The sequence below is a fragment of the Anas acuta genome, chromosome 10 (genome assembly GCF_963932015.1).
Source record: "Anas acuta chromosome 10, bAnaAcu1.1, whole genome shotgun sequence".
In the NCBI taxonomy this organism is placed as follows: Eukaryota; Metazoa; Chordata; class Aves; order Anseriformes; family Anatidae; genus Anas; species Anas acuta.
The window spans coordinates 8,011,949-8,033,517 of record NC_088988.1 but is presented as its reverse complement, the minus strand read 5'-3'; the positions used below and the strand labels follow the sequence as shown (position 1 = coordinate 8,033,517).

Genomic DNA, 21,569 nt, shown 5'->3' with positions numbered 1-21,569 from the left:
AAGGTAACTGAATCATAATAAAAGTGAAAAGATTTGTTCTCTGGATAGATTTTAAAATTTTTAAGGACATCATTCTTTGTCACACAGTGCATTGGAAATTTGTCAGTTAACAGTTTTTTTTGTTTGTTTGTTTGTTTGTTTTTTTTTCTTTCCTTTCTTGTTTTGCTGATTTCTTGACTACAACTGCTTTAATCCAGCAGGTATGGAAAAAAGGAAGAATGTATTTGGAAACAAGATCTTGTTTATTTGCATCTCCTCATTTTATCGCTTTAAAATGCTAATATGACATAGGAAAAAAAAATCTTCTGTTGAAATGACTGGTGTTCTGAACAAAAGTTTGAATTTGAATTTGCCATCTCAAAATTAATTTGATAATTTTATAGGCTTCAAGACAATGGTTTGGAAGAGTTTACAAGTCTGGTAGAAAAAATACATTTTAAATTCTAAATTGTTCTTCATAACAATGAAATTGATTCAGAATTTGCTTATTATTCTTTATCACATACATTTCTGAGTCTTTTTAAATGAAATGTTTTTCTCCAGTTCTCACGTGCTTTGTCCTCAGCTTTGTGACCCATAGGATTGCAGCTGTCGCAGTGGTTCATAATAAATCTTTGATACACACTGATTGACTAGTCGCACTGAAAAATCAAAACAAATCCTTGAACTGGCATTGCAGACTAATTTTGAGCCATAAAAAGACTTTCAGATAGGCCTTTTGTACTTATACCAGCCTTAAACAAGGACAACTTGTGTGTGTGCATTTAGAATTATTTGGAAACTTTACAGTTGAGGCTGAATGTGAAATATATTTAATACCAAAATAATGCAATAATGAGAAAGCTGCATGCCTTCAGAGAACAGAGCAGGTATTGCTCTGATTCCCCAGTCAGTGTCAGTTGGCCTTTCCAAGGTTTAGATTGGGTAATTAATTTTCATCGAAGGCTTGATTTGTTGTAAACATTGTGTAGGCACAGGTGTTGTTCAACGGCATGGGGATATCAGCTGCCAATCAGAGTGTAGCTCACTGGCTGGCATTCTGCTCCTCATCTTCTCTCCAACATATAAATAAATATGTAAAAGAAATGTAATCAAGAACTCTTTTAGGAGGAAGCCACCATTTTTTACTCAGCAGCATGATTTCATGCTCAGCTGCCAGTGATTGTAGTAAAACCCAGAGGGCAATCAAAAGAGCTAGAGAACTGTAATTTGAAGAAATGTGTAACATTTCTCTGTATACAGTTTAGAAATAGTAAAAAGGAAAGGAACTTCAGCAAAAGCAAATGGCAATTGAAGACATTAAGTCACTAATACACTTTATAGGGAAAGATTCAAAATAATGTAGAAATTAATAGGTTTGGAAAATACAAATCCTCTTCTGGAATAGAGAAGGCCAATATTTTGCAAGACAAAGACCACTGACTTGAAACAAGAAAAACAAAAAACAAAACACCTCTGACTTTCCTACAACAGATATTCTATTCACTATTTGCAGTACAAATAATTCTATAGTAAGCATGCATATCCAGAATGGAACATATGTGGTATTATACACATGAACAGACTTTCTGTACTTTGAGTAATTCAATGTCACATACACTTTGGCATCGAGGAAGCTAATTTATTTATGTTCAATAGCAAGTTCGGAAACATTCTGAGAATATTTTGATAATTATTTTTATGATTTGCAGTTTCTTTTTGGGGGAACACATGAAAATTTATTCACTTACAATGTTACTTTAGTTTTCTCCAGTGTAATGGTGGCTGCTCCAATAGTATACTACCATTTTGGAAGTTTGGATTCCTTTGTCAGTATGAAAGTATAGAACATCATTCAATTTATATAACAGCAAATTAGTAGTTTGTAAAGAAGATTTTAAGACTGAAAAAAGAGGTAGAGGCTATATTACCTTACTAGGTTATATCTCATAACCTAGTAAGAGGTGGAGATAAAATGTTTCCTTCCAAAAAAAAAATAAATAATTAAATCACTAATACAAGAAGCAATTCGAGCAGGATTTTTAGTGTTTGTATGGCGCTCCAATAAAGACAGACAAAATAGTTAATCCAATAATAAAGTTAGCTGAATATATGAATGAATGTTTCTAACATCATTAACATTTGTTTAGCTTTGGAGAATATAAAAATAATACTATGTCAAACCGAAGGTCTCATTTAGGTCTCAAAGATTTCATTTAGTATCCTTTTTGCTGTACTGGACAGTACCACACCTGTGGCATAGGACAGTTGAAGTATGATCTCTCCTCTTCCATGGCCCTGTAATTTCTATGAATTGTGTGGCTAAGGCTAATTCTAGTCACCTCTAGAATTGGTGGTAGCTTCAGAACCATCATATGTTATACTGAATAACGAATGTGTGGTAAATAAAGTTATCTCTTTTTAAACTCTTGCTTGTCTATTTGTACTTTTGCTCTCCATTGTACCTTTGGCAATTACAGAATTCTGACTGCATGAAAAAAAATTCTTTATTTTTGCTCCTTAACAATTAGTGGGTACTCCTTCAATCATTTGTGTTATAACAGACTTTTCAAAATAGTCATGGTGTGATAAAGATTTATCATGGAAACTTTGGAGAATTTGTTTGCCCCACAGGAATAGATTTGGTCTCACTTCTCTGTTTAATTTCTCATGCAGATGCCGTTTCATACCAGTAATGTCAGTATCTCTACATCTTTTTTTGTTGTTCTAGTTTGTATTTTAAGTAATGACAAAAATTCATGACAAGTTTGTGTAGTGACTTTTTTTTTTTTTTAATTTCAGTAATTTCAATGCTCTGATTACCTTTTTGAATATTTCTGTTCTGTTCTGAACATTTTCAAAGAACGACCAAAAGTGAATTGAAGTTCTGTCTCCTGAGTGAAAGTAGCTAGTATGTATATCCCTGATGCTTATTCCAATTGCATTGTGTTGTTTGTATTTTTTTCATTTGTTATAGTACTCCCTTAGTATTGGGAAATTCATTCTTCAACAGCTCTTCACACAAGAATTAGATCTAAATATCCTGAATAATTGTGTATAAACAACATTTTACCACACCATCCTGTTCTTCTGCATTATGTATGCTGAGCACTTTATGTTTTAGCCTAAATCCTTCTACAATCCCATTGGTGCCTTTCCTATTATGATAAGTTCTTTTTATCCTTTATAGACCATCTTTTAAACACTCAGGGGTCCTTAAGAGAAACTTCCTTTTTATTCCTTACCATACCTGTTTTTTTGCAGAGCCTCCAGAAAGGGATCTTTTTTAAGGATTAAAAAGGAATCCTCTGGATTATCGTTCTGTATCTGCCCATGCAATACTTCAAGGAACCCAAATAATCTAATAAAGACGGGTTTACTCTCAGTCAACATAACATATTTTTCCATTTACATAGAAACTTATTTTTTTGTTTTGTTTTTTTTTGTTTGTTTGTTTGTTTGTTTTCAATTTCCTACAAATTTACATAGTATAGAGGTCAGACATTCATCTGTGCTCACAAAATCATCCCTGGATCTCACTTAAAAATGGATGTTGCATTTTCTACCTTCTGTTCAGCTGTTGAAGGTGATTTAGCTGATAGATAACACATTGCTCCTAGGAGTTCAGCAATTTCATATTTAATTCCTTTAGAACTGTGAGGTGAGTAGTTTCTTGTACAGTAAATTTTTGATGACTAATTTTATCTGTATTTTTCTAAAACCTCTTTTATTGACACTTCAGATTGGGGCAGATCCAGAAGTTATCAATTTTTGAAGAATAGCTGTGTTGTCAAGAATCTCCCTAACCTCCTTCATAGTGGAAAAATTCCGTTTAGCTTTTCTGTTGTGGTCTTAACCTTGCTTGAATTCTCTTTTCATTCCTTGATCATCTGTCAACCCTACCAGCTCTGGAAGGCTTTCTGCCTCTGATGCATTTGAAAAAGCTTTTATTATTAGCTTTTATGCCTTAAGCAAGTTTCTCTTCAAAACTTTTTTTGGCCTTCGTTGTTGTGATTTTATATGGAACTTGCCAGAGTTCAAATGGAAGAATTGATTCCAAAGTGATGACAGTGTTGAAAGAAAAATTTTGATTTTTCTACTTATTGTACAATCATTCTCATGTCTCTCCATTTCTGTTGACATCACTATGCTTCTGTGAAGAAGGAATGAAATCGCAGACACTGTTATGCAAGATCTTTCTTAGATAGTCAACATTAAGTCATGAAGAGTAAGATCCAGCAGTGTCTGAGAGATGGAGTAACCTAGCCGGGGAAAAGTTTTCTTTAAAGTATGTCATGTATTTTCTTTTTTACTCCTTTTCCACTTTCTAAATGGAGAGCTTAATGATTGGTCATAGGAGCTTTTCCAGTTTATGACTGTAGAGACATAGTCATTGTTTTTCATACTGCTTGCAGATGCTGTATAGAGACCAGAAAGTATTCATATGATAATTTGGTAAGCTGGGATTGTAGTAATATGAATAAACAAGTTTGTAAATACCAATTATAATGCATTTATTGAGTCTGAGTTAAACAAATGTTTATATATGCTGTATTTGAGTGACATTTTACATATATCTTGCTTCTGAGCAGAAAGTTCAGTTATAAACTAGGCCTTTAAACCTCTGCCTTGGGACTGTGTAAGTAAAAGAGAAAGAAATCACTCATACATTGCCTCCTCAAAATCTCTTTTTCCTTTTTGTATTTTAGAAATCATATTTATAGTGCCACTGTTGCATAGATATGGCTTTCTCTGCCTGCAATAAGTTTTTGTGCATTAAAGCAGTAGCATGACTAACATCTGATTTTCAAGATAAATTTTCTATAATATGTCAAGCACCGCTGAAAACTTTGGGGATGCTTCATGTGACAGGGTGAACAGTAATATCAAAATATTCTGAGCTCTCAACTTGAACTTCACAATTCCTCATACACTGCTAATTTTCAGAGCTGCACATCTGTGCATGTTGTCACTCAGAGCAACACAACCTGGATTTGTTAGAACACAGAGAAATTGAAGCACTCAGGCTGCCAAACATCCTTTCTCCTCAGGAATGGTTCATCACTTTGCCTATCCCAGTTTTTCATGAGGTTCAAAATTCATTTGTATCATCCAGGAGGAGGAATCAGCACATGTAAGGTACTGTCAGAATCATGTATTCTCCCACTTGGTTGTTTTAATCTCTTGGTTTGTTTCCTTGCAATTCTCCATAGTGAAAAAAAATGTTGCCAAATCTGCAGTACTCCTTTTAGATAACAGCAATTTGTTTCTGTATGTTTTGCAGATTGATTTTTCAGGTCAGTTCTGTGGTCTGATATTTAAGTAAATTTCTTGGAGAAATTCTTTGAAGGAATGCTTTCAAAGCAGGAGTACTTTCAGCTCATATTTTCTGCATTTAGAACAGACACCAGGATATTCAGTTTCTGACATTTAGAAATAATTGACAAAATTATATTGAATCCTTTTCTTGTGTGGGTAGTTCCCAAGTGTATTATTTGATTCTGGAACTCTTCATATTCCTGAAATGAAGTCTACAGCATTCCCAAGTGCTTTTATTTGCAGACATTCCCATACAGGTATTCTGTCATCTCTCTTCTGAGTCTTTAAGCAATTGTTGATCTTTACTGTCTCATACTGGAAGCTGATTTGGAAGAGAATAATTAATACTGTCTATATGAATTAGGGACAGTATCCTCTAGCCAGTGAAGCTGAACAGCTAATACAGCAGCCATGTGAATCTGCTGTAAATATAGTCATCTTTCACCAGAGTTTTTTAGTTATGAAAATAAGCTTAAATACTTTTTTTTTTTTTCTCTGCAGAGAAGTCTACAAGGTTCAGACTGTCCTTTATATTTCAATAGCTCTGTTTAGGTTTCTATTTTCCTGATATTTTTTGAGAAGAGTGGGAAATGATCTTTCTGGATTATTTAGAAATGCATGGGATTGATCCCCTTTATCTTTCAGTTTCTCCAAAATTATGCAGATGTAGACGGACAACCAATACTGGTACCTGGTACCGAGTGTAAACAATGCAAGATGCAAGTATAGAAAGTTACATATTGCATTTCACTCATTGACTGAATATGTTTTGGACAGCAGCAAGTGCTCTCTACAGAATAGATAGATAAAACACAGAAGACAAGAGGTCTGACCACCCCAGCCATGTCCAAAACGAAAGAGAGCAGGGCTGGTGTCAGTGGCCACTTGGGTCTTCCCCAAGTCACAGAATCACATAATGGCTGATGTTGGTAGGGATTTCCAGATGTCATCTCATACAAGAACCATGCTGAAGCTGTGCCACCTACAGCTGTTTGCCCAGGACCATATCCAGAAAGCTTTTGCCCAGAAAATGGTAGGAAGACTTTTTCAAGTGCCCAGAAATAGAACAAAGGCTTGTGATATTTGGGGGAAAGTAAAATAACAAAAAAAAAAACCCAAATAAATAAACATAAACAAACAAAAAGTTTACTATGAATACAGCAAAAGTTTAATTCCTAAATATATATAGAAAAAAATGTTTTATTTTTCTTTCTTTTCCTCTCTCATCCTCCCATCAACGGAAGTTGCAAAAGAGGTTAGCCATGTATGCTTAAATCACAAAATAACTCCATTAGAAATTCAGACTTAGAGCAGGCTGTCATTCCATTGAAGTCCTTTACAGAAATCAGGTGTCATGGATCTGCCAGTCCTTCTTCACAAGTCTCTGACTTTTTTGAGGCCTGAGGCAAACACATGTGACCAGTCACTAAAGGATTTGGTAACATTCCTACAGTGCAGTAAGTCTCTACCCTAGCAGCTGTTGTTTAGTGATAGATCAGTGAAGCAAAAAATTATGCTAGTATAAAAAATAGATCTTGAACCACAGCTCTCATTCTTATGCCTTTGTTCTGCATTAGTAGCAAACCTCTGGGATTCATTTATCTGTAATCATTTGTTACTGAGGGGCAGTGCGTCTTTCAGATCGTGGTGATGGAGTCACCTTTGAAACAAGTGCAAATGAGTTGAAATCATTTACCAATCTACCCTCCCAGGATTACATTTGATAACTGGCAAGTACTCCAAGATCATGTTCAGAATGTATAACACAAACATAAACACCAAAAAAGCATTTTAGTTTTTTATTCCCAAATTTTTTATTTTTTTATTTTTATTTATTTTTTTTTTTTTTCCTGAGACAGTTTAATTACTTTGCTGTCTGGATTTCTGGATTTTTAATTGTTCATTCGAGAACAACAGACACATAAAGGAAGCACCAGGAAATAAATTCTGTTTCTGTTTACACCAAGGGAGAAAAACACCTATTAAGTTTCTAATTCAAAATACAGTGGAGTCAGTAACAGTGGTCAGTAGCTTTGGATTAATCGTACAATTACTGCTAGAGGATATTCCTTTTTTTTTTTTTTTTTTTTTTTTAGGTAAAACATTTTTTCTTTCTCACTTATCTTCCACAACTGAGTTAGAACATGTAAGATTTTGCTCAACATAAAATTTAGTTTGTGATTCACAGATGACGATGAGCTATCTGTGAAAGTATTACCTTTTACAGGTATCTATCACTGTGAGGTTTTATATGCTTTTCTGCAGTTTTCATTGTGAATGTAGACATGCTCAGCAGAACATTTGAAGATATATATAAAAAATTACAGACACAAATTACATAAATGCACACAAAAATAATTTGTCTTCGTGAAAGTATTTGACCAATTCTAAAGAATTCAGATATTATCTGTGGTTTATAAATGAATATTACTATAAGGATCTTTACAATTACCATTCTCCCATTATAGTAACAGAGTTTTTCTCAAAGGGGATAAATTCCAAATTCGGGAAGAACTTCAATATTTAAGTCAAAAAATTCAGTTTTTAGTCCCTTTGTTCCTCCAATTTTTCCTTTCTGCTCAGATTAAGCCTGATTTTGGAGGTATAGTAAGTGCTATAGATTCTCTGTGCTAAGTCTGAAGAGTTGTTATTCTGGATATGCCTACCAACATCTCTGGACATGCTCATGTCTGGATTAAGTTGGTTAAGATTTGTGAGTGACCAGTGATTTAAAAGATAGCCAGAAGGAAAGATAAAAATGTGTTCATCAAACTGTTGAATGATGTAAACAGTCAGATGCTTGAAACTGACAGCATTTAATTTTTTTTTTTTCCACCTATGGTAAATAATATTCAGTTCCATGTCCACAAAGTAGGCTCTAATAGCTATCTCAAGGCAATAATACTACTTTCCTCCACCTTAGCTGGAAAGAATGACAAGTACAACTCTCTCACTCTCTTTCATATATATATATATATATATATATATATATATATATATATATATATATATATATATATATATAGTACCTTTCTCAAGTTTAAATATATCACCACTTTACGTAATTATCATAGTAGACAACTTACATTCAGTCTATCACTTAAACAAAATACCTAACAAAATTTGTGAACAGTAAGTTATATTTATTGGCAGTAATTCCAATGGAACTACTACATTTGAAAAAACAGGACTGCTGTCTAAATACATAAATCCAAGCCAAGTTACTTTATGACTTTAAGGGTCACGAAATATCAAGTACTTGTCCTAGATGGTGAAAGTATATATCCAGTATTACTCCAAGCAGTAGTGCAAATACTTTCTCTTGTAATCAGAATCTTTTCACCCATTTTCCTCTTTTACATGTCTCTGAAGTTTATGGAATCCCAAAACTTTTAGCCCAGATATGGGTCCTGTTACAGCTACAGGAGTCGTGTCACACATACCAGCCAGGTCATGTAAGTGCTGACCTGTATGAGCAGTCATCTCAGCAGGTAAATCTGTTCACATAACATGGTTGGACCTGCAGTACACATAGTTATTGGAGAGATTTTATTAATATCAAATGTATTCACTTTTACAGGAGAACAATTATTGAAAATTTTTGTTGGGCCAAGGTGTTGAGAGATCAGGAAAATGGTATCAAGATGAGACTGGGTATTTAAAAAGAGAGGCACGTTTTCATGGAAATAAGTACTAATACTTGTTAAAGGAAAAATATGAATTACATACTCCATTTGTTGTTGTTATTGTTGTTTTGTTTTGTTAGTATTCCATTAAATTCCAGTGATATTTTTACACTATTTTCATGCTGTTAGTTTCTGATGTGGTTATAATGCTAGATTTATAATTTCCAAAATATCAATGCAAGTTAGTATGGAAAACTGCTGTTATTTTACATTAATACTCTATATCAATGATCTTACAACAATAAGGACAAATTTATTTTTTTTTTTCTTTTAAACACTTCTTTTTATCTAAAGTTTACAGTTTATAAGAAAAAAATATATATTTAAATGCATAACTAATTTAAAATAAACCATTCAAGACAAAAATTTATAATAAGTTTAAAGCTGGGGTGGGGAAAGGTCAAAATACTATTTTCAACAAAAGATTCTTTGATTGTAAATTCACTAGTTTTTACCTTAAACTGTCATAGTAGTTACCCAAGTATGTAACCTTCTAAGAGGTGTTATCCTGTTTGTCGGAGTGGAGCCTGAGTTACAAAGGCTTATATGCTATAATGATGGTGCTGTTTGCTGAATGTGGTACTTGTGTTAGGCAGCAGCTCCTGTGGGATGTGGTCATCTGTCTTTTATTTGTTATCAAACCACTCCTAAGAGAACGGCTCAGAAAAGTCATTCCCCCTAAGTTCACTGTTTCTTACAGTCTTTAGCTGCCATTAGGCAGCTGTCATTAGCCTCTATAGAACAGAGGGTAATAAACAGTGCATTTCTTATGGTGTCACAGCTAAAGGCATAATGACCACTTGTTTTTTCTTTATTTAGTGCACTGAATTGTGCAGCAGTGAAATTAGTGACATCTAGAGTTTGCCTGCCACTTCCAGAATGAGACCCTTTGTCAAAGGAGTCATGTACACTGAAGTTTTCTAGCTTAGTTTCTCTAGCTTTGTGCTCCAGATGCTAATACATGTCTTCATAGCAATTACTCTCCTGGTAACCAAGTGGACATTGACGTACTTACTGTAGTGGAACTGCTTCTTTGGTCTATACTAGACTCAGGCAAAGAGGACAAAGAAGGGTTATGAGGACCGTGAGTTAGTATTCAGAAGCTATAGAATGAATAATTGAACATTCATATTTTCTTTCTTACAGACTGTGTCTCTTACTGAATGACTACCACCTTCAGAACAGAGACTGGACAGCTTTGCGTAGTGAATGAATTGTTACTTCTTAGATTAAATACCTTCATGTTTGTAGAGAATGAGACAGAAGAATGCAGGAAGAGAAGGAAGGAAAAGGTTGGTTTTATCTGTTAAAGCAATTTAAGTTTGCCTTGATGATTAGATTTAGGTACTGATTCTGGCTGTGATGGATTGATTCCAAGGTCAACCTTCTGTCAGTTGCTAGACACCCACATAGAGAGTCTTTCACTCCCCCCTCCTCAATAGGATGACAGGGGAGAAAATAAGATGACAAAGTTCACAAATCAAAATAAAGGAGATCACAACCACAGTTAACGTGGATCCAGCAGACTCGACTTGGAGAAAATCAGTTTGTTGCCTATTAAAATAGATTTGGATGGTCAGAAACAGAAACAAAATACCTTCTTCTCCCACCACCCCCTTTTCTCAGGTTCAACTTCATTCCTTTCTCTATTCTCTGCCTCTCCAAGTGCCACAGGAGGATGGGGATGTGGAGTTGCAGACAGTTTGTAACAGTTCCTTTCTGCTATTGCTTCTACTCAGGCTTTTACTCCTGCTCCAGCAAGAGTCCTTCCAGGGGCTGTAGTCCTGCAGGATAAACTTTCTCTAGTGTGGGCTGTAGATCCTTCAGAAAACACCCACTCCCTCCGGTGTGAGGCCTTCGATGGGCTGCAACGTGGATACCGGCTCCACCACTGCCTCTTCTACAGACTGTAGGGCAATATCTGCTGCAGATCTCAAGTGTCTTCTCTCCCTCCTTCTGTGGTCTTGCTGTTCACAAGGTTGTTTCTCACGGTGTGTTTTCCTCACTCCTGTGCAGTGTTTTGCCCTTATTCCAGAGGCAAAACCAGCTTCACTGATGGGCTTAGCTGCATCTTGCAGTAAGTCCATTTCAGAGATACCATTGTTTGGCATAGGACCCCTGCAGCCCTCCTGCTACCAAAACTACTGCGGACACCCAATATACTGGCACAAAACTTTTGTGCTGCAAATGCTGGAAAGATCAATTAAACTAGACATTTAAATTAAAGTTTTCAATGGAACTAAATGTATTCCATTTTTTCTAACAGCTGGATTTCCAAAAATGCAGTTTAATGCTTACAGCTGCTACTGAAATCATGGAAACTGTTCTTTGAATATACTCACAGCTATAAAAAAGGGAAGTGCTTTGAGCACCTCATATTCTGAATATTTCAAGTTGGCAATTAAAATTATTGAAAACTTCTGGCAAATTTAGCTTTTCTGTCGTTATAATACAGCGTACAACATTAAAGAGGGATCATACTATAATATACTACTGCCGGTGGCAGTGAAACAGCAGTTAATAAAGCTTTATAAACACTGAGCTATAACTTCATCAGAAGGAAATGGTCTCAAGGAATTTAATGCTGTTGTGCTCAGCACAGGTCTGTGATTAACCTATATACTAGAGACCATTTTGTGAATTACAAGAATTATGAATAACTTACATTTTATTGACTAAGATGTCGGTTCTCTGGAAAAGAAAGTATATGTTTATGTAATTATGACTTCATAGTGCGATGAGAAAATAGAGATGAATTGGGATAACACTGATATGAGGATGTAGTGTTACTCAACTATGGATTGATGAACTGACTTCTCATTTTTATCCTTTTTAGTACGTGTTTTTATATAAACACTTTTTACATACTTCAAGGATATATCGAGATTTGCTCTCCATGTTTTGTTTCTCTTTCTTGGAGATGCTCCTTAACTATGTGGTATACAGGCCAGGCTGTTAAATCATAAAATCAAATCATCACAACTCCACTGAAACAATAATTGCCAGTTTTAAGCTGCTAAGAATTAGGGTATTTTTCAGGTTACTATGTTTCAGTTAGCAGTTCACAGGCTGCACATACCCTATATGATATTTCTAGTGGCTGTATTTTTCCCCAGGGTGAATGAGGACTAACCATTCCATCTATACTGTCCTACAACTTTCTTAAGTTAACCTAACACAGGGCACGGTGCTGGTGGTAATGTAAGAAGCACGATACATGAATCATAGAATCATAGAATATCCTGAGTTGGAAGGGACCCTTAAGGATCATCAAGTACAACTCTTGACACCGCACAGGTCTACCCAAAAGTTCAGACCATGTGACTAAGTGCACAGTCCAATCTCTTCTTAAATTCAGACAGGCTCGGTGCAGTGACCACTTCCCTGGGGAGCCTGTTCCAGTGTGCAACCACCCTCTCTGTGAAGAACCCCCTCCTGATGTCAAGCCTAAATTTCCCCTGCCTCAGCTTAACCCCGTTCCCGCGGGTCCTGTCGCTGGTGTTAATGGAGAAAAGGTCTCCTGCCTCTCGACACCCCCTTATGAGGAAGTTGTAGACTGCGATGAGGTCTCCCCTCAGCCTCCTCTTCTCCAGGCTGAACAGGCCCAGTGCCCTCAGCCGTTCCTCGTACGTCTTCCCCTCCAGGCCTTTCACCATCTTCGTAGCCCTCCTCTGGACACTCTCCAACAGTTTCATGTCCTTTTTATACTGTGGTGCCCAGAACTGCACACAGTACTCGAGGTGAGGCTGCACCAGCGCAGAGTAGAGCATGTTAGAAGAAGAGTACTATGTGATTACATGTATGTAGAAAAAGTGGTCATGAGATCCACACCTGGGATAGGACTACAACTGGAACAAGGAGCCACAAGGGAGTACTTGCCTAGCTGCCAATAGTAGCCTTTCCCCTGTCATCCAACATTAGTAGTAGCGAGGTAGTTAACCAAATTGTAGCAAGCTAGTTAACCACGCTATTTGAAATATATCCATGAACTAGGTGAGCAGCACAGGATCTAAACACAGTAAGAAATTGCACATTTTCACATACACAGCAGTATTAACAATTTAGACACTTTCCAGCTGTTGCCGGATTCTTTTTGCATCCCCTGTCAGAGACACACCTGATTATGTTAAGTATGCAGATTGGCAAACTGCAATTTTGTTTGACAAGTGCAAACCTTAAGCAAATTCAGACTTCAGTACAGTGAATCTTTACAGCAGAACAAGTAAGAGATGGACCTGTATTATAAGAGAATAATACTGGGAGAGTAACAATTCAAGGAATTGTATAAATTGATAAAAAGGAAGATATCTCACATTTAATGGAGGGAATTAAGTAGTTTACAAGGCTTCATGTTAGGCTGAACAACAACAGGATTAGGAAGCTGTGAGGTGTTATATACAGTTTACAATGATTATACAACCATTTTAAAAGCAACTTTCAGAATCAAAAGTTCAGTCTATCAAAACCATCCTCAGAAGGTTTGTTAGCTGAGAACGTTACATGTCTGAGCAGTGTAAACAGATTATAACAGACACCTAGACAGATCTGCTTGTGTTTGCAATGAAGTCTCCATCTAGGGGTTAACCTACATATAGCATGAAAAGCTTTAAACAGATTCTGCAGTAAAGTAAAACTGAGGGCCTCATCTTTAGTTTAACTCCACTGAAGTCAGAGGTATTGTACTGACAGGATTCTGGGGAGGAAAAAAAAATATATATATACACCATCTTAGGTATATTCAGATTCAGAAAGTTAAACAGAAAAATACTCCAGTGTTTCCTGGAGTGTTTCCTCCTATCCAAACTTCTTAATGTGCCAGGGAAGAAAAAAATAATAATAATAAAATGAAAAGGAAAGAAAAAGAGAGAGAGAGAATAAATGTATAGTGTTCCCCTTTAGGAAGTTGTACTCCTTGGTATCTTTCTTACGGGGTATTCTCAAATTTAAGCTTTTGTTTCTTAGACACAAATTCAATACTATGCATATGATTTGTCTCACCTTTTCACCATCCTACAAATTACTGCAGCTGTGCTTGTTGTATAACAGAACTAATTTTATTAAGGTTAAAATTTCTTTAGAAAATTTTTCCTGGAATCCCTGATATATTTAGTACATTTGGTTGAAAAAGATTGTGTGTAGAAACAGCACTACAGGAATTAGAATAAGAAAAGAGCAATGAAGTAGAATCCATCAGTATGGTGTTGTATAACACTGTGGCAAAGACAGAGGTAATTTAGAAGTGGAATGTCCTAGCATAAGCGGTGATTTTAATATCCATTCAATAGTGAGGGTTTTAACACAACATGACCGTCATGACTTAAAAGTAATACGCTCAAATACTCTGTACCCTGGAAAAAAAAAGAAATGGCCCATACTGTTCTCCCCACAGTAAGACTGGTGAGAAAGATAGATGTTCATAATCTCCCTTTCATTCAGATCCAACAGTGTACGATCAGTTTATCAGCAGCCCCTTAATGAAACAGCCACCGAATGCAGCATGGGTTGGGTAGTCAGAAATCTCAGTGTGCCCATCTTTTTCCACCTCCAGCTGCCCCACTACTCTTTGAAATGTTAAGTGTACATATGGTGGAATAGCCATCTGGTGCTCAGTGCAGAGCATTCTAGACTTCTTACTTGAGTCCTACACACAGTTTATACTGATTGTTTACTTTGAAAACTTTAAATTAACCATGGTTGCAGTGTAGAACTTTTTTTTTTTTTGGCACTTTTGATGCAATGTAATAGATTTTTAATGAATTGGTAGTGATTTTAACTGGAGGGTTTAGTACCAAGAATATTGATACCATCTAAACTCATCTTTGTGAAAGTGTCTCCTTTTTAAACATGACTGATAATGATAATATACAAGGTAGGAAACAAAATACTTGAATATGCAATGGAAGAAAAAAAAAAAAAGGTTTTATTTTTTTCACTCTTTTGTTACTCTTCCTAGAAATAAATATGCTTTTCATCTCTTAAACAGTTATAAAAATGTAAGTATAATCGTACCAAGAACATGAAAAAAAAAAGAAAAAAGGACAGAGAATAATATTTATGTTTTTTATAAAACTTACCGTTATTCATCATGTAGTACTGAAAAGATTGCCACTGATCAGATAATCCAGCAGCAGTGACTTACTTGTATGGATGCTTTTAATCCTTCAATTTTCTATCTCATATCTTTGTATTTAGTTTCTGTGCTAAATCAAAACTCCACTAACACAGAATAACAGAAGTCTAACTTCTCTTTTTCCCATTGAATAGCAGTGTTACCTTTCAGCTGACTCTCAATTTAAGAAAGACAGTTGGGAATCATCGTTTTACCAAGATGTGTTGAGCCTTAGGAAAAAGAAGTGTGAACCTGGCCCCTTACTCCAATTTCTTTCTTCTACCATTTGGTTTAGTATTGTCACCAAAGTTTTCTTTCTAAACACAGGAAAGTATGGAAAAATCTGTGTTGCAGGTATTTCTAGGCTTTCATTGAATTCCCATCTTTTGCCTAAGAATCTAATACATTAGCTGTATCTCCTTTGAAGATTCTTTTCACAGTGAGCAGAGGGTGGTTATGTAAAAATGCTTTACTTAACAGTCATTGCTGTGACACATACAGCTCCCAGACTATAGATCACAAAATGTTTTTACTTCAGGCTGTGCTAGATACATACACAAGCTGTTTTATGACCTTCTTTGTAGGCCTAATTCACTGACTAATTCTGTCATTGTCATGAGGACGATGGTGGGTGAGCCAGCACTCCTACGCTGAATATGAAGCTATTATTTCTGGAAGGTATCTCACATTAATTAGGAGATAGGACTGAGTGGCAGGAGCAGGAAATAGAAATAGAAAGTATGAAGAAGATAGAGGTCATGGTCAGCTTATATAAAGAAAAAAGAAGCTGGAACCATATAATTTTGCTGTTTATTTCATGCTCGTTATCTTATTTTAGACCTTTATTGCAGAATGGGTGCAAGTGTTTTATGATCCACAAAAACCTTCTAGTTGGAAGCACTGACTTTTCAGTCTGTCTGCTGAGAATATGTGCCCTATAATCAAGGCTATAGACAATGAGAAGCAAGAGAGACTCTTAGCCCTTCCAGACATCCTGAGACTCACCCACCAAAGGTAGCTGTCCTGAACAGCATGGGAGAGAAAGAATAGAAGGCATTTCTGTACTTCAGTGGTTTTCTTTGTTAGTTGGAAACATCAAGCACAATACATTGTCCTGTGTACTGACCGTATTTTTGCTCTCCTTAGGCATACTTCTAGCAACTGCCTTAGCTGCCTGGTGGTCAGTGCATGTCCCATTTATTTTTTGAGGCTTACTACTTCAGGAGACACATACCCCGCTGTTCATATGACGATGGTTTTGGTAGGCAGGATTCTTAGGTTCATGACCTATGAAATACTTGTTATTTTTAGGTCTGACTGCAGTCAGGAGAGATTGAATGATTCTGCAGAAGTTCAGAAGTTGGGTAAAGTAAAAATAATGTTCCAGGTTGAGTGAATGGAATGGATCTTCAGACCATAACTCTGTCTGGAAACAACATATTTAGAGTGATGATATTAAGTAGTTCAGAAGTTAAGCAATGGTCAAGCAATGTGGAGATTTGTTCCATACCAATCATGGAGTGTATGGATCAGTGATTTCCAGTAACTCTATTAGGTTTATGAAACAATGACAGTGTAGTAAAAGCACCTTTCATGCCAGACATGCTAGCCCTTCAAACATATGAAATATGATCTTTAAACACAGGAACATGAAGAAGTTGCGTTTAATTGAACACTTCTAAGGTCAGCTTCTCAGGTATGCTCTTCAAGAGCATACACTTTCAAGTGTCCACAATTTATAGAAATGAGGTTTACTTAGAGTATCAACTGCTATATATTTTGTTGTTGCAAATATAAAGATGATTTATGGACACAGATCCTTGTTTTGCATGGTTATATCTTATATTAATCCAAGTGAGCTAATGTATCCATGGTCTGTTTTTTTTTTTTATTTTTATTTTTATTTTTTTTTACTCTTTGCAGTAATGCTCAATTATAATAACATTTTGTGCTGCATCTGACTCTTTGCTATCTACTACAGAATCCAAAAAGCACTATTAATAGTTGGTTCAATCAATTTCTAAGTGCATACATTTCCTCTAGGTACTGATCTAATTGCAATCATAGAAGACGCTAAAGACACATGCTCTAAAAATGGGAGAATTGTATAAGTTAGAGTGCCAAAGACAATGAATAAACATGTAGCTGATTCTTCTAAGTGCTTCTGGAATGAAAGTTTATTAACTCATATAAATTCACATAAATACCTCTAATCAAATGCATATTTCAAGCTGTCACCCAAAATGTGATTTAGACGCTTATCTTCAAAGAGACGAAACACTTTCCTCAACCAAATCTATATTGTAGAAAACGTACTTCAATTTTATCATAGTTCTATCTCTTTAAATGTGGATTTAACTTGTAAGGGCCCTGAGTGCATAAATAGAACTTAATTACCCTGATCCACAGGAGGCTGGGGCCTCTCACCAGCCTCTGCCCATGGGCACTGGGGCTCCCTTTAAGCTTAACCCTTACTGTTCATCCCTTATTTGAGCTGTATTGTAGTTGTGCCTCTCTCCAGTGCTTTCTCTCGTGTTTCCTCCTCAGTGGACCTTGTATATGTATTGTAAGGCAGCTCAGCTCCCAGACTGACTCCTCAGATGTAACTTCTAGCTTGGTCCTGTCTTTGGCCCCGACTCCTGAATCGACACTGGACCCGTGTCACAATCGTGCTTTCAGTTGTCTTAGTCTTCATCCCTTTTTGCTCCTGCCTGGGCTTTCTGTTTGGGTCCTGCACCTAGGTATTCCCATGCCTTACTTGGGATGGGCCATGGGCCCTCTTGCCAGCACCGCATTCTGCTACATTTGGCCCCTGTGGATCTGTGCCCTGTTGTTGAGGGCACTGCCATGCTGGGGTCACCCTCAGCTCCTGGCTCCCCTTCCCTTGGGCGCCTGCTGCTTCCTGACATAATGAAAGTGCTGTGTCTGTGTGTAGTTTGATACTAGAAAAACTATTTCATCTATTGGAAAGTACTCTCAGCTGGGCAATAACAGACAAAAAGGCAACTATGAAGCACCTAAATTACAGTTCATATGAGGTTTCATGGCAATGTTAAATCTGTTGAGCTAACACAAAAAGGCTTAACCACTTCTGAACTGAGAACTTCTGCATATTTTTGTGTCAGAAAAGGTTTGCATTTCAGTTACAGTTCTACTGCAAGAGGAAAGTAAATGTTGCAATATATTCTCTACAGCAAAAGAAATATAATGTTTTGGGGGAGGAGGGGAATCCCATCAACCTGGATCTCTCAATTCATATCTACATTCTAACCAAACAACTTGATACAGAAAAGGTCTAATACCTTGCAAATATAAATCAATATTTAATCTGTGCACCCCAGGCTAATTAAAATTGGTAACATGATATTACTTCCTCATAACCTGTCTGCTCTCCAAGTGATACAAGTCTGTGAGAAATATTCCAGTAAAACTTAGGAAAGCAACCTGTGCAAGAGAATAAGCAATATTTAGATGAAGTAATATTCTTCAGATTCAGCAGCATTTTCTATATCACAGTATTTATATAAATGCTCTTTAGACAATTAAATTATATAGGATTGCTTTAGGTGTTGGAAAAAAATATTCCACATAAAATAAAGGTGGGAAAAAAAAGTGATCCTATAGTCATGAATTTTAGAGAAATTAAAATTCTTGGAGATCTCTAGTTAAAAATATCATAGTAACAAGAATTGTTTGACACTCTTACAAAACTAGAAAAAATGCAGTTTATGGAGACCTAATTTGTAATGTAGAATTTATTGTAAGAATTTATTTAAATCAATACAAAATATTAATATTTCACTGCAGTTCTGAAAAAACTGCAACTTAGCAAGTTTTAAGTTCTTTCCTGCCCATTCCAGATAAAACGTGGAGGAGAGCTAAGTTGATGGAAGGATAAAATGAGCCACATTTGTATGATATCTTCAAGAAACTCAAAAATATTTTTGAGATGATGAATGGATTTCAGGTAGCAGGGTAGTATATTTCTGGACTCAGAGGAATCATAGTTACTCTCTAATGTGCTCTCCTAGATACCGTGAAGAGTTTATTTTCTCTGAATCAGCCTGCACTAGCAGTCACCATGGCTATGTTGCTTTAATGTGCTCAGAGTACATACAATTCTCCTCCCTTCTCCTCTCTCTTGCACACAGAATCCGTGACATAAGGTAAATTGATCAAGCTGAAAAGGGTGTAACTGCATTTCTAGTTAAAAAGAAAGAAAATAATCATAATGCTTACTTTTAAGCTGGTGGAAAATAGCTTTGGTGTTGTATGGGGTCTTATGAATGCAGCTGAAGTGAAAATAGTAAATTTTTACTATTTTACTAAAGATTTTTCTTCTAGTGAGCTGTTTTCCATGGATTTAACCTGCAGAGTATTCTGTTGTTCACTTTCAAGGGCTACATAACAGCTATTAAATGTATTATGCTCCCAAATGACATCTATTTTTTGTGCTGAAGTTACCAAATGTATTATTAGACATTTAGTCATGTATACCATGCTTTGCTCTTTTAAGCTTGCTCAGGGCAAAATATTTTTCTCCCCAAGACAGGAATGAATTGCAGCTTCCAGTTTGTTTCATGATATCTATGTGTTTGCATATAGAGATGTACTTATTTTATAAGACAAATACTGAGGATTTAAAACTTCAATGCTAACTAAAATTACAGTCCAGCCAAAAACTGTCCAAAAGGAATAAGGTCCATACTGCAATATTCAGTTCTGTAGCCAAGCTTTCATCCCTCTTTTGGTTACATAAGTGGGCTGCCAGTGCCTGTGTTCCTTGTAGCTGTGAGTTGTCATTTCATTTCTTTCAGATACACTGCTCAGGAGTAATTGACAGCAAAGAAATAGATAATTCAGTCCTCACATGTAACGCATATTTGAGTTTAATCACGTAAGTAGGCACATTAAAGGCAAGGGCTCTAGTTTTGTAAATTTATCAGAGTAGGGAGGCCTTGGGTAAAGTTTGACTAAGCAGCTCTTATCAAAATGTGGTGTGTCTGATTCTGAAATTCCTGTCAGTCTTTATTCACATGAAATGATTGCTTATAGTGGGAATAATATCTGGCCTGGTGCAGGCCTGGTAACACTGAATTTTAAAATGCTATTTCTCATTTGACTCACCTTCAGGTTCATTTTGCAATTAAGTTTTGCAAAACTCTATTCACATTACATATTTTGGCACTATTCAGTTGTATCAAAATTATGAGGTTTAGACAAACCAGTTCTTTATTACAGTTATCAGTACCTTAAGCTAACTCCGAGCAGGGTTAAACAAGCCTCTGGTACTGTAAAGAAAGTCTCTGGTATTATAGCTGTACTAGTGGTCATTGTGTTGCTGCTGCTGATTAAAGCAATGTTGGAAGTTATTCAGCAGCGCAATAGTAACCATTGGATATCTTCAAGAGGATAATACAAAACTAATCTCTCCACCCACTATAAAGACCTTTATATATAATAATACATAATTTAAAGTGTATAAATAGAAGTTATGAAGAAAAAGTAGTTCTGTGTTTGTTTTTATCATAAAAAGACAGTAAAACTAGCAGAAACCTTGCTTTTTTTTTTTTTTAAACTTTGCTTATTAAACATGTGAATGCATATTTAAGTGAACACTAGCAAAGCACAACTTTGCAAAAACCCCACCAAAATATTCTGAAATGACCTTTCTGAATAATTGAAGATGGCTTTGCATTTTTACCGGCACCTCCATAAACTCTGTAGGGCATCAATGACATTTTACCACAATATCAGCTGTAAAGTGTCATTTACAAATATTTTTAAAGAGATTTACCATAAGCAAGGAAATTATTAGAGAGCCAGGATAAATATATCTGGGTGCTAAAAGTTGCTTTATGATCTCAGTAATTCTCACAGTAAATCTAATTATTTTCTAAAGAATTTATGGCTGATAGCTGGACTTTGTGCAATCTTGAATTGGATGGTTAAAGACTTGATGTTTTGCCATCTCCTTCCCCCTTGTGGTTGTTGTCTGTAGCTCCCATAACTGATATAAGTTTCCGGAGCATATCTTAATTGCTGCTCTTCCTTTATTTATTTATTTAATTTTAAAGAACCATAAACACCTTGTCTTCCCTCACTGAAACAGCCACTGTAGTTTGGTGTCTTACTGGTTAAAGAAATCTAGTTTTATATATGCTTTGTAAAGTGTCAGGGAAAAGAAAGTGATTAATAAGTGTGTTCTGTTTCTCATGGGTATTAGCCACAGATATATTCTAGGTGTAAATTGATACTTTGATAGTAGAATTTCACCCTTAATTTCTTCTAGTCTGGACTATAAGTGACACGATATAATTCAAAGAGAAAATAAAGACTCTTCTGGCATATTTCCTTACTTTAAATCAAAACATAAAGAATCTCTCAAGCTGGAACTACTCAGGTACACTTTTATTAATAGGAAATGTTTTCAAATACACATAATAATGGGTAATACAACCCATGTAATTTTTAAG

The 21,569-nt window shown here is 35.8% G+C and overlaps 1 long non-coding RNA gene across 1 annotated transcript in view; it reads left to right on the top strand.

Moving 5' to 3' along the window:
- The window catches only part of LOC137861842 (uncharacterized), an 85,833-nt gene extending 74,494 nt beyond the window's left edge, over positions 1 to 11,339 (top strand). The window contains exons 2-3 of the long non-coding RNA XR_011099885.1: positions 10,131 to 10,276; positions 11,251 to 11,339. This is a non-coding gene — a long non-coding RNA (uncharacterized lncRNA). The remainder of the gene's footprint in view (positions 1 to 10,130; positions 10,277 to 11,250) is intronic.
- The last annotated feature ends 10,230 nt before the right edge of the window (positions 11,340 to 21,569 follow it).